A 13,563-nucleotide genomic window follows, 5' to 3' on the forward strand; every position below is an offset into this window, starting at 1 on the left:
AAGCTCCATTTACAGCATCCTATTCAAGAGCCTAAGTCAAAGGTAACTTATGTGAAGGGAAACTTGGGAGTTTAGTTGTGACGTATCGCTTGGGGGAGAGGGAAACAAGGTGGCCAAAGTGGACTGAAATGAACAATCGAATAAATAGATCAGAGAGGACAAAAGGGATTGGAACACTGAGACTAGAAAGAGATTTTTAACTCTATGGAGAGAAATTGGCCAAATATAACAATAAAAACATAATCAAATCTATTGTTAGTTTAGCAATTTTTATATGCCAAGCACTGTATATACATTACCTCTAAACTTCATAATAACCCTGTGTGGCAGATATTACTATCTCCATGTTATAAATGAAAAAACTGGAGCCAGAAACATGAAATGACCAATATTACAGAGCTAGCAAGTGGCTAAGCCAAGGTTTGAGTGCAAGTTAGGCTAACTCTTTATTCTTTCCATGCTCTTCTTTTAGAATGCTATCAACATAGAATACCTATAGTTGGTAAACATTTCTATGGGAATAACGTAGTAAATTTATTTATACTTTAACTGTATATTTTAAGTTTTTTTAATAATTGCTTTGATTCTGAATATCCCAATGACATCTATCCCAGGTACTGTTGTAAAAATGTCTAATGAATATTAGACAAATACTAATGAAGAAGAAGTCAAGAAATGTTTCTACTCAGGGCTGGCCATAGAGTAGAGAATGTTACACAGGTAAGTCTAGACATAGAGGATCAAGAAGTTCTATTAGGCCTAGAAAGACTATGGAGGTATATCCTCCTGAGAACGGGAAAGATTGGATCAGGCCATCATTCCCCTGTCTTGTTCTTCTCCTACAACAAAGAGGGCTTTTCTGGACCGAGGAAGGCCCTGCCAATGATACACAAAAAAATGGTCCTGCCATTTTTAAAACTTCCAATAGATTTATCATCAGAACATGTTTTTACCTTGTGAACTTCCATTGATATTTCTGCCAGAATTAAAAGATTTGTGTTCTGGCTGAAATATTATTTTGAGAAGGTTTATAAAAACTCCTGATAGTGAATCCACATGTGGGGGAATCTGAAGGCAGCAAGATAATTCCTTGTCTGATTTTGCCACAAATTTCTCTTTATAATCATCCTTGAAGATTTCAATAATGTGGACTTATTTCCGTAAAAAGTGTTGATTCAGTTTCCATGAACAATCCTTTCTTTATTTTCAAAATGAAAGCATACTAGAGTGATATATTTTAGATGTAAATTGGATCTTATGATTCCCCTGCTTAAATTGCTTCCATTGCTTTTGTAAGAGAATCTGAACTCCTTGCCATAATGACAAAGGCCCTGCGTGATCTGGCTCCTGCCGACCTCCCTAACCTCTTCTGGTATCACCATTCCTCTGGCAGACCACGCTCCGCCTGTATAGGCCTCCTTTTGATTTCTCAAATGCACCAGTCCTTCCTCACTCCAGGCTTTTTCACGTATTACCCTTTTGCTTAGAGCGCTCTTTATCCAGTGGTCCACTTGGCTGCCTCTTCCTCACCCTTTTGGGCTCATCTCAACACTTAATAAATTCTTACTAATGGAACAAATGAAACAGTGGAAGAATGGAAATTAGCATGGCCTGTGCCATCCATCCTACCTTAAAGTTTTCCAGCTTTTTATTTCTTATCACATCTTGTATCCTACTCACACAGAATAAACATTCCTGTAGTTCTTAGTTGGTTTTCAAGACCCTGTTTCTCTTACCAACAAGAACATCTTTATCTAGCTTGACTCTCTTTTCTTCAAGGCTTTTACCATAAAAGTACCTCAGTCCCTACATCATCCTCAATTGTCCAGAGAATTTAAAGTTTATTCTATGGCCTGTCCTTTATGCAAGCTAGAATTTAATGCACCCTGTGATGTAATCTATTTCTTACTTCTACATAGCTATTGTTAGCCATTGGCAAAGCCATAAGACTTCCCCAAACTCATTTCACTTGTAGCTTTGGTGCCAGATAGATGTCTCAGGAGAGCTAAGAAATGATTTTAGAGGCTCCCCAAAGCAATAGATTTGGGAGTACTTTGTTTATGTATTCGGAATAAATTAGTTTCTTAGTACATGGAATCATCTAACAATAAAACAATAAACAGTTTTATTCAGATAGGTGAGGATTTTTTTCAATAGCTGCGCAAGAAATTCCTTTTCCATATGTCCTACATCCTTAATAATTAACCACTGTGGCCATAATACCAACTGTGAAAATTCCCATCAGGTAATTATAGCTTTAAAAAAAAAAGTCTCAAATGTGATGAGAGAAGTCAAACTAAACCGTGCAGAGCAGAGACTGGCTAGTGTTTGAGCATTCTTGCGCAGGTGTTTAAAGGCACTTCATGACAGTTTTTCATGTAGCATAAACCTTATTTTCAAAATAATTTCTTTAATTGTACTTCCATTTGGCAAGATAAATTATATTTGATAAATGATCCTCTTGTGCAAAGGCATACCCAGGATAGGTATTCAAAATCTTATACAACACTCACTCTCACGTCCTGCAGTCTTTACAAGACAGACTAAAACAGTATTTGAAAGAAACACTCTCTCATCATGGCTGAGAGTGATTTTAAAGTGGCTATGAGACAACTAAAATCTCTACGTTCCAAAGAGACTCAGTGTTTTCTGCATTAATCTATAAGATAAACACTAAAATTTGAAAAATAATAAAATATGTGTTCTTTAAGTACATAAAATCTTCATTTTTATTTAAGTATGTTTGTAATGGATAACAAGTGTTGCATATTTTACTGTCTCTTACAATGATTTCCAGTTCTTTCACACCAAAACATCCCTGTCTTTGTCTAGCTTCTATAAAAACACGTCAACACATACCTAGTCCAAAGACTAAAATTCCCTTAAGACTTTTTGTTCTTCAACCCCCACATGCCCCCAATCATTTACTGACCCCTTAATCTTCCAAACACAGTTGCAATTCATAGCAGTATGTGTGTGTGTATGTGTTGTCTGCCTGGATAATGATGAGCTAAGCTTAATTACATCATTAGGCAGGAGGCCACGGATCTCCCGCTGCCTTCAGGGACTGATTGGAATTTTAAAATATTATTTTCACTTAGTGGAATCTAAATTAAATAAATAAATTCCATTGAAAAAGAACTGTGGTACATTTGCTGCTGGTTTTTGTCCATTTACAATTGTCCTAAAGGGTGAGATGGCCAAAGGGGTATATAGTTACCTTCCTGCAAACACCTAATTATATCACTTACGATATGACTGAGAAGATTTTCTGTTGTGCCAAAATGCAGTATAATTATTTTTTAAAGCATCTTTCTCTTTTTACACCTCTAGTATACTTCCCAAACATTATTCTGTGCCTCCCAAATTATTGTTGAACATAAGTCATTAGTGGATGATGAATAGGCTTACATTTTTGTTTACATTTTTATATATTTATTTCAAGGTGACATTTACGGCTCTATTCAGCCATCCGTTGCCATCTGAGAAAGGCAGAGAGCTAACTTATTCTGCTCTAAGTCGTTGCTAACTAAGCTATGCAAAAGGCCAAAAGATAGGGGAACTTAGAAACCTGACTTTTGGTCCTGAAAAGCTAAAAGCATTAGATAAGTCCCCTTAGTATTCCTGTACAGAGTCAGACTACTTCTCCTTCAAGTAAGCAAGGTTATAAAATTGTCTCTATCCTTAATTAAAGACCTGAAAAACATGAATTTTAGGTTGCTTAGAGAATCAGGGTTGGGGTTGAGGCACCACAGGCCACCCAAGGAAAACCCATCTGCATCACATTTGGAGTTGTCCTATCATCGTCTGGAAAAAATGCTCCAATCTTGAAAATATGTCTAGACCACTTTATTCCACTCCTATGTGATTCTTAGGTGAAGTAGGGGGTAGGGTGGAGATAGATGGGTAAGATGGGGGTGGCAAATGAGAATTCTACACGAAAAGCCTTTTCTAAAAAGAACCCATCAATCTGTAACAAAGCTGACTTACAGTTAAAAAACTGACATTATATATCATGTGTGTATGCCTTTCATCAGTCTAGGCAGGGAGTTTCACACACAGCCTACAAATAAAGAGCAAGCAAAAGGTCCTCCTCTCACTCAGGGACTCGGGAATGGCCCTAGGCAGGATTTTGTTAGGGGTAGAGTATCTTTACAATGGCCTCGCTTTCCTATAGGCATGCCCCTCCCTTTCAACCCCTGTGCCTCCTCGAATCCCAGGTCTTCACATTCTAGTTTGCAGCAACTTGCCTGGGTATGTTCTCCCCAGCAGAACAATCCCCAATTTAGGATACACCCATTCTTCTGAAAACTTACATGCATTCACTTATGACCCTACTAGATAAATTGTTAACACTTCTGTATAGGGGCAAAAATGATCCTAGCTAAAAATGTCTTAGGATCTTATAACTATAGAATGTTGGATTTTTGAGGAAGGTTATTTTATAGATGAAGAAGCCAAATTCCCAGAGAAGTTGTCTCATTTCACTCAGCTACTTAATACTTTAGCTGGAACTAACATCTATGTTTCTCAGTTCCTATTCCATTGTTTTTATCCATAGCCCCTTGCTGCTTAATGTTTCAGCCTTCTAAGAAAATATTTTCATTTAGACATAGAGTTTCTGATCCCTTAATCCAAATGAATAGTAAGATGGGGAATTTAGGCTCTGATACAAAATGTAATAAAATCAATCCTCTGGGATTTGTCTTTCTAAAACAGACCTTTATACTCCACAACTTATTTAACTGAATTGGTTTGCATCCCTGCTCATTTGTGGCTGGCAATGCCATCCCTTAATCACAGGAGAGGAGGGACTACAAGAATTTCTTCAAGAAACACTGGCAAGAGTCATTCCTCCGAAAAGCAGTAAAGAAATAGTGACTCTGGTCTTCAGTTAAGTGAGTCACTTAATGGAGGAGGTAGGGACAGACTAGATGTCCCCTTATGCCATCCATTAACACACGTGAGTGCACGAGTGCAGGAGGGTGTCATTAAGGTAAATGAACGGGGTTTAAGGATTAATGCTGTTAACACTGCTGCCTGCTGATAGCAGGAGAAAGCAATCTCAACCTGTTAAATAGCCCACCACCTGGGAAGCTGAACTGCCCACAGTCAGCAGAGACTGGCATGGTATCAACAATGAGCTGCAAAAAAGTACTGAGCCACAGGAAGATCATAAAAAAGGGGATGCACAGAAATTCTTAAAGGGAGAAAGAAAAGATGGGAAAACTAATGAAATTAACGTGGTAAGCTATCTTCCAAGATTTAGGAGTACAGTGGGGTGATTGTTTGGGTCATGAAGAAAGTATTGGATGCAAGTGTGAAACATTTTGGCTTTTCTAATATTCCTACTATATGATTTCCCAAGGTCACCTTGTTTGGGGGTTTAAAATAGGGCTTATTATTTTTTTCCCTGAGGAAGATTAGCCCTGAGCTAACATACATGCCAATCTACCTCTATTTTTTAGTATATGGGCAGCCAGCTCTGCATGGCTGCTAACGGAGTGGCGTAGGTCCATGCCCAGGAACTGAACCCAGTTTGCCAAAGCAGAGCATGCTGAATTTAACCACTAGGTCACCAGGGCTGGCCCTCAAGTAGTTTTTAATGGGTAACTTTTTTCAAAATATCTCTGTACTATCATTCTTATGACTATATTCATAAAATATATCTGTGAATTCCTAACAAGATGATATACTAGCACAGAATATGAGTTCTTTTTCTCCAAAATCAACCCTGGAGAAACTACAGACTTGAAAGAGAAACATGGATTTGAATAACTAATATAAAAACAATGAGGAAAGTCCTGGCGAGAAAGCTATAGAAGACAGTGTGTAGGGTGGGCAGCCTGGGGCAAAGGGTACTATGTCTCAGCATTAAGGATTGGTTTAGTGAGAGCTTTAAAATTCTGTTCTTATGTTAGAATGGTCATCCTCTGCCCCATCACCAAATAATCCACAACAGTTGAGGTAATATCAAGGCAGAAAAAAGTCCTGCTGGAGTGAAATTATATTCCCACTAGTCACATGCCATCAATCACTTCTATACTTCTTCCCTATCTAAACTCCCAGAGCTGGTGGATTATAACCTAAAGGGATTGCCTCTGACCAGGAATATAAAGGAGATGCATGATGGAGTGCCAGATATCCAAGATGTACTGTAAAAATAGGTCCTAATATAATAGTGACTACAACAAATTTAAATGAGTTTAATATTACCTAAAGACAGAGATTCTCAGGGCTGGCCCTGTGGCATAGTGGTTGGATTCGGCACACTCTGCTTCAGCAGCACAGGTTTGCAGATTCAGATCCCAGGCACAGACCTACAGCACTCATCAGCCATGCTATGGCAGTGACCCACGTATAAAGTAGAGGAAGACTGGCACAGATGTTAGTTCAGGGCTAATCTTCCTCAGTAAAAACAAAAAAAGAGAGAGAGATTTTCATACTTTTTTAAATTAAAAAAAGATTTAATAACATAATGTTTATAAGAAGTCCCATTCAAACAAGAGGATACAGAAAGGATTGGAAAAGACAATCTGTCAATTGTTCAAAATCCAACAAAAGCTGAAATTGCATCTTAACATCTAACAAGATAAAGATTCATGGGAAAAAATATCATAAAGGACAAGGAGAGATATTATATCTCAATAAAGGGAACAATAAAGCAAGGAAATTTAGTCATCATAAACATAAATGTACAATATAGATAGCATTGTGGGAAAAAAATAGATAAATCAAAAATTGTAGCTGGAGACTTCAACATACACCCTTGGAAACTGATCAAGAAAACAAGATTAAATTCTAGCTTCTTAATTGTATTGCAATAAAAAGAAAAGTTAATAAAATTTTCAATCCCCCATGTCTTAAATCTACAAAATACGCACTAAATAGCCTTTGGAAATCCTAAGAGAAATGACAAAGCATTTAGAATTGAACAATGAAATTCACACTATATGTCCAAATTTGGGGGGGCACATCAGAAGCAGTATTTGTGGAGAAATTTATAACTTTGAATACTTGTATTAGGGTTAAGGAAAAATACAGCAAAGCAAGAAGGTGAAAAAAGGTCAAAGAGAAGAATATCCTGCAAAGAAGGAAACAATAAAAGAAAATAAGGGCAGAATTCAACTAAATAGAAAATTTAAAAGAAAATAGGATCATAACACCAAAAGTTCATTATTTTAAAACTTATTAACTTACTAATATAAGTTAAATAAGTCTCAGATAGGGCTAAATACAAAAGAAAAAAGATAAGGAGATGCAAATAAACAATATATAGTATAAAAAGGAGAAATAACTATAAACTCAACATAGATTTTTAATAATAATGAAATAATATTATGAAAAATTATATTCAAGCAAATCTGAAAACCTCAATGAAATGGATAAATTTCTGAAAAAACATAAAATTCAAAACTATATACAAGAAACAAAAGACAATGTGAATAGACAAATTGCCATTAAAGAAATTTAAGTTAGGAGCAAAGGTTTTCCAAAAAAGTCTCAGGCCCCAACAATATGGAATGTTTTACAGTTGAGTTTTACCAAACTTTCAAAGATTAGTTAATCCTGTAAATAGAAGGGGAAAGAAGACTGACCAGTTCATTTTATGAGTTTACTGTACTCTTTATTCAAAAACTGGGTAAGGATAACACAAGAAAAGAAAATTATGTGTCATTTCACTTATAAGGATAGATGTAAAACTTCAAAATAAAGTATTAGCTACATGAATCCAACATTGTATTTTAAGTACAGCATTATCAGGTGGAGTTTATTCCAGGACCGCAATATTGTTTAACATGAGAAAAATCTATCGATGATATACACCACATTAATAAAGAACAAAATCAGAGATTTTTAAATAAATACGTAGAAAATGAAAAAGTTCAACACCTTATAATATAACCTTTTATCAAACTAGGAATTAGTAGAAACTTCCTTAACCAGGTAAAATTTATGTGCACAAACCCTTCAACTTTCAACACATCCCCTTTAAATTTAGAAGACTAAGATACCCATTGTCTTTGCTATTGTTGAATATAGTAAAGTATTAAAAGCGAGGAGATAAAACTCTCATTATTTGAAGATCTTCTACATAGTAAAAACAACAAATTCAACATATAAACAATATTAACTAAGATATTTCAGCAAGGTTGCCAGATTCAAATTCAACCTATACAAAATCAGCAGCATTTCTCTAGAGCAGCAATAAGCAACTAGAAAATATAATAAAATTAAGATACCATTCATAAAAGTAACAAAAACTAAAAGAATTCTATCAGTTAAAAAGTACCCACAGTTTTATAGAGATAAATTTTAAACTCTATTGAAAATCATAAAAGAATAGATATTCTATATACTTGGAAGAGATGATAATAAAGATCCAGTTCTTCTTCATATTAATTTATAAATGCAATGTAATTCCAATCAAAATTCCAAGTATATTTTTTAAGATAAAACTTATTCTAAAATTGGTTTCAAGGAATAAAAAGTTATGATTACTTGAAGGCAACTTTGAAAAAGAAGAGTAAATAAAAAAGACAATATGGGACAGTATGAGATGAATAGGTCAACAGAATATAATAAAGAACTCAAGACAGACACATGCAAATATGAGAACATTATATCTGATAAAGTTAGCCCTACAAAGTGTGGTCATGCAAATGAACAGCTCAGAGTTCCTGTTGCAAAAACATAGTTAATTGATGGCCCCAGATGCTCTCCCTCTGCATCCATGATCGCATTCATGCAAAGGTCACTTCCTGGAGGGTGTTCCCAGCCAATGACTGAGCACAGTGAAGGTACTAATTCAGGCTTATTCCCACAGGACATGATTCTCCCATGACAGGTAACTTTGGTTTGAGGACTCTCCATTGGCCTGGCCACAACTCTCTTAGAACTGTGCTGTGATTTGAGATTCCTCCTCCTCAATCCATCTGCTTGCCGCCTCTCCTTCACAGGTGTCAGAAATATGAGTGGTCTTCTAGGATCCCCAGCCCTTTATCCTTCACAGGTGTTTCCCCCAATTAATCTCTTGCATGTCTAAACCCATTTTAGCATCTGCTTCTAAAAGGACCTGAACTAACATACAAAAAATGATGAAAGGATAGATTGTTGGATATGTTATTGGAAAAATTTCCTCCTGTATAAAGAAAACATAATTGCATCTTTCTCTCATACCACAATTGCAGGTGAATTCTAGATAGATTAAAACTTAAGAAAGGTATAACTGAAAAGTTAAAAGAAGATAATCATCAAGTGGTAGTGAAAGATTCCTTAAACAAAACTCCAAAAGCACAAATAAGGCAAAAGTATTAATTCGAGAACATCAAAATTAAAGATTTCTGTTCAATGACGGACAATGTGGCATAGACTGCTAATTTTCCTCCAAATTCATTCTCCCCTGTCTCTAAACCTAACAAAATTCCTAAATTTGGGGTGGAAGCATGGTCACCTGGGTAAAAGACTATTGTTCAGCCTTCCTTGTAACTAGATATGTCCCTATGACTACTTTCCAGTCAATTAAATGGGAGCAAACTTCCAACAAATGTACATATCTTCTATGCCATGCCCTTAAAACCACGGGACTTACTACCCTCTTCTCCCTCTTTTCCCCTGCCTAATAGCTAGTGAGAGCCACTTTGCACCATGTTTAAAAAGGCAATACCTTAGAAATGGTGGAATAGTAAAACAGAAGGATCACCTCGTTCAGAGTGTTACTAAGGAGGGAAATAAATCTCTTTTCTTGTTTGAGCCATTGTTAATGAGGGGCTCTATTACAAAGCCAAAATTACCTCCTAAATAATATAAACACCATGGACAAAGTTAGTGGACAGATAACAAACTGGGAAAGTATATTGGCAATGTCTAAAATTAAAAAGGCATAAAATCTAAAATATGAAAAAAGAACTTATGCAAGCAAATAAAAAAATGAAAATCAGAAGTGGTCAAAATCTATTAACATGCAATTTACACAAGAAGAAATCCAAAAGTCTAAAAAGCATATTAGGAGATGCTAAATTTTATTAGAAATTAGAAAAATAAAAATTTAAACGATGATATATCACTTGCGCCCATCAAATGGGCCAATATTGAGTAATGCCAAGCAATAAGGATATAGGGATATCCTTGCACTTTTGATGTGAATGTAGATACAGCCATACTGGAAAGAGTCTGACAGAGCCCAGCTAAATTAGGTATACATATGCCCTTTGGCCCAACAATCCTGCTCCTAGGTAGATTTCCCCGGAAATCCTTATGCAGGTAGAAAAGGAGATACATAAAAGAATGTTCATTACAGGCTGTTTCTGGTAGTAGGGAAATGGAGACACTGGAGGTCTCCATCATTGAATGAATGGGTAAGTAAAATGTAGAATTCTATAAAACCATTAGAAACAAGAGATATCTAACATGTATTAAAAGCAGAGGGTTGAATAAAATAAGCAAGAAACAGAATGAGATTTATAGCACTATATCATTATATAAATAAAAATGTATGTGCACAAAAATAATATAAATAATATACATTTATAATATACAGATAATAAAATAAACATATATTTTACAAAAAAACAAACCACATTTTAGAATGGGTCAGGAATAATGATAAAAGAGAAAATAAATAAAGCAAGAAAAGATCATTGTATAGATTAGTGATGACAGTGTACCACATTCTAAATGCAGCTAACTCAGTCTTCTGCACTCTAAGTCCAAAAAAATAATAAAACAATAAAAAAATTATACATATAAATACTACATAATCAAGTAAATATAAATGCTACAAAATTAAGTCTGCCTTTCTTTATGTTATATACTGTTGCTTCCTCTGTATACTCCTTAAGGTGTTTTCCAAATATAACAAGCTATTCTGTGAATCTGGTGAAAATTACTTTTCACAGGTCTGTAATCTAGGAAGCTGACCTGAGGGTAACGCTAGTAAGAATATGGGGCATATAGAAGGAGAAACTTTAAATGTTATCTATATTATCTCTGAAAACGTGAGTTATTCTAATATTAGGTCCTAGCATTACCTTCCTTCATCACCCTAGGCCAGTAGTACAAATCTATGTTCCTAGTGAACCTCTCTCTATTCATAATTACCACATCAAAAAGGAAATAAAGAGGAGGTTGGGAAGAGAATCAGAAGAGAAACAGAAGAAAGGTGAAAAGTAATAAGACTAGTAAAATAAGTATCTTGCTTGTCCGTACACTGTAGACTCCTATGTCTTTAGGGTTGAGAGAACTAACCCTAAAAAGGAAAGAACTGAATGTGGAGCTCAGTCTTCACATTAGTGAGACACGCAACAATTTATCAGAATCCTTTCATGTTCCGTCTCCTTGGCCAGCTAACTCTTCTGCTCTATAAAGTTCTCAATGGCTACAAGCCAGAACTGGTTAACTTTTTTCATGTTCAACAGCACTATGGATACCTATACTTATTTCCTATCAGAAATGAATCCACACTTGCATTTTCAAAATCAGATTTGGCCTTGTTATTTGCATCTCACTTTGACAATCCCCTACTATAAAAAAGTGAGCTTTAGCTTGCTAACAGTGCACCCTCCAAGTCCTGTGGCCTAGGGAACCTCCAGGGTATCTGTGTTTAATGTTTTCACTCTACTAGAGCAAATAGATAAAAAAGTGACCAATTATAGCAACAAACAAATGTTTAGGGAAGAGAGTCAAGGCCATGGTATAGCTACAAAGGCCCAGTATCTAATAAAATATATCCTATATCCAGGGCCAGCTTCCCGGATGTGCAACCAGTGCAAGCTCACAACGTCTCATGTTCAGAAGGGCCCTGCTTAGGGTTTAATGCCCTGTGCTTGGAATTTAATGCTCTGGGGTGGCCATCTTGAAATTCTCTCAGCTTTGGTCCACCAACACTGCCACCCTCTCTCTGGAGTACAATTTGAGTTGGCTGGAGGAGGGCACATCCCCCTCCTCCAAGCACCCTCCCTGCTCCCTCTCAGGGAGCTTGGTCCAGGGACGGTCTGGGTCAGATGTGTACCCCATTGTGTCTCAGGCCAGCAGGGCAGCAGTGCATTCAGTGGGTGACTCCATGGGATCTCTCTCCTAATCTCACCCAGATATCAAGTGAGAGCTGGTACTGGACCCCATCTGCAGTAAACTGAGCAGCAGCAGGTCTGTGCAAAGAGGAGACTGACTTCTCTACCCCTGGTTAGGGCCCTACAACTTCCTTTTGTCCTGGACCCTGCAAATTATATAGCCAGCTCTGCCTAAATCTCTCAGGATCAGTAGTGAAAGAAAACTTTCCTGGTCGGAAAAAGAAGCATACCAATCATATGGCTCTGTTCCTCTGAATTTGATCTTCTTCTTGAGAGTCTCTCACTCTGGTCCTAGTGCCACCATCACACTGGCTTCTGGGCTGCATTCCTCCCTTGACTACTCTGTAGATTCAAGTAATGCTCTTTGTGCCACTTCGTGCAGCTGAACCAAGTCAGAAATTTCAGATAGGATTTGTTAAATAGCAAGGGAAAAAAAGGAAAAATAAACACAGAATGCACAAGGAATAGAAATTGTCCACCTGACAGAGTAATGGTTGTGGCCCTAGGACAGCAAGCTTGTTCTTACAAAGCCTATGACTTAACCACTCCACATAACAGTCCATTCTACTCCCCTTACCGTCCCACAAACTTTCCCTTTAAGTAGTTTTTAATTCTTTCAGAGAGTCCTAGTTTCCTCTCAGAGAGACTTCTCTCTTCCCGGGATGACTAATACCAGGAATTAAGTTTTACTTCAAAGGAAATGCTGCCCCCTCAAAAAAAAAAAAAAAAGTGTAGTTTTAGCTTTGTAGGCCTACCGGGATAGCCATATCTTAATAAAGTACAAAATTACTTCATTCTTATATGGAAAATAAGTGATATAGTAGCAAAGACAATGTTCCCTAATGGATATTTTTGTTTTCCTTTTAAATCTTCTACATTCAAACAATGATGTGTTCTGTAGGTTCCATTAAAAAAGTAACATGTATATTAGTGGCAATGCAAAGAAAGTAACATGCTTAAGCTTTTCTTCAGAGCTCTGACATTTGACTCTTCCTGAAAGTTTTATCCTATTGTTTTAATTCCCGATTGATCTTTTCTAAAACCAGTTTGAGAAATTATTCTTCTTTTGGGTGTTGTTGCTTGCTAATTTTTTGTCATATTTCTTCCTCATGCAATTGGTTGACCTGTGGCTGTGACAGATTTTTTGTAACAGCTTACATAATAAAAAACAAAGCTCTGCCAACTAACTTCTAAGTTCTCCTAAGCTAGTAGATGCATAACTTTTGGATTTCACAGGATGGTATTTTTAAAGCAAAGGTGGAACATACAAATGATTGCCAACTTTTTATTTTATCAAGTAAAGACATTTAAAAGTAATAGATACTAACAGTATTATTTCATAAAAGAAAGGACATTTTAATTATGACGGAGGTCCTTTCACTGAATAAATTAAGCAATGAACTCACTATGTTCTCATTTCTCTGGGGAACACTGAAAAAGAACATCTGATCATCACTGGGCAGCCTCTTGAACCAGAGGTTGGCAAAATTTTTAA

Source organism: Equus asinus, chromosome 16 (genome assembly GCF_041296235.1).
Source record: "Equus asinus isolate D_3611 breed Donkey chromosome 16, EquAss-T2T_v2, whole genome shotgun sequence".
NCBI classification, from domain to species: domain Eukaryota; kingdom Metazoa; phylum Chordata; class Mammalia; order Perissodactyla; family Equidae; genus Equus; species Equus asinus.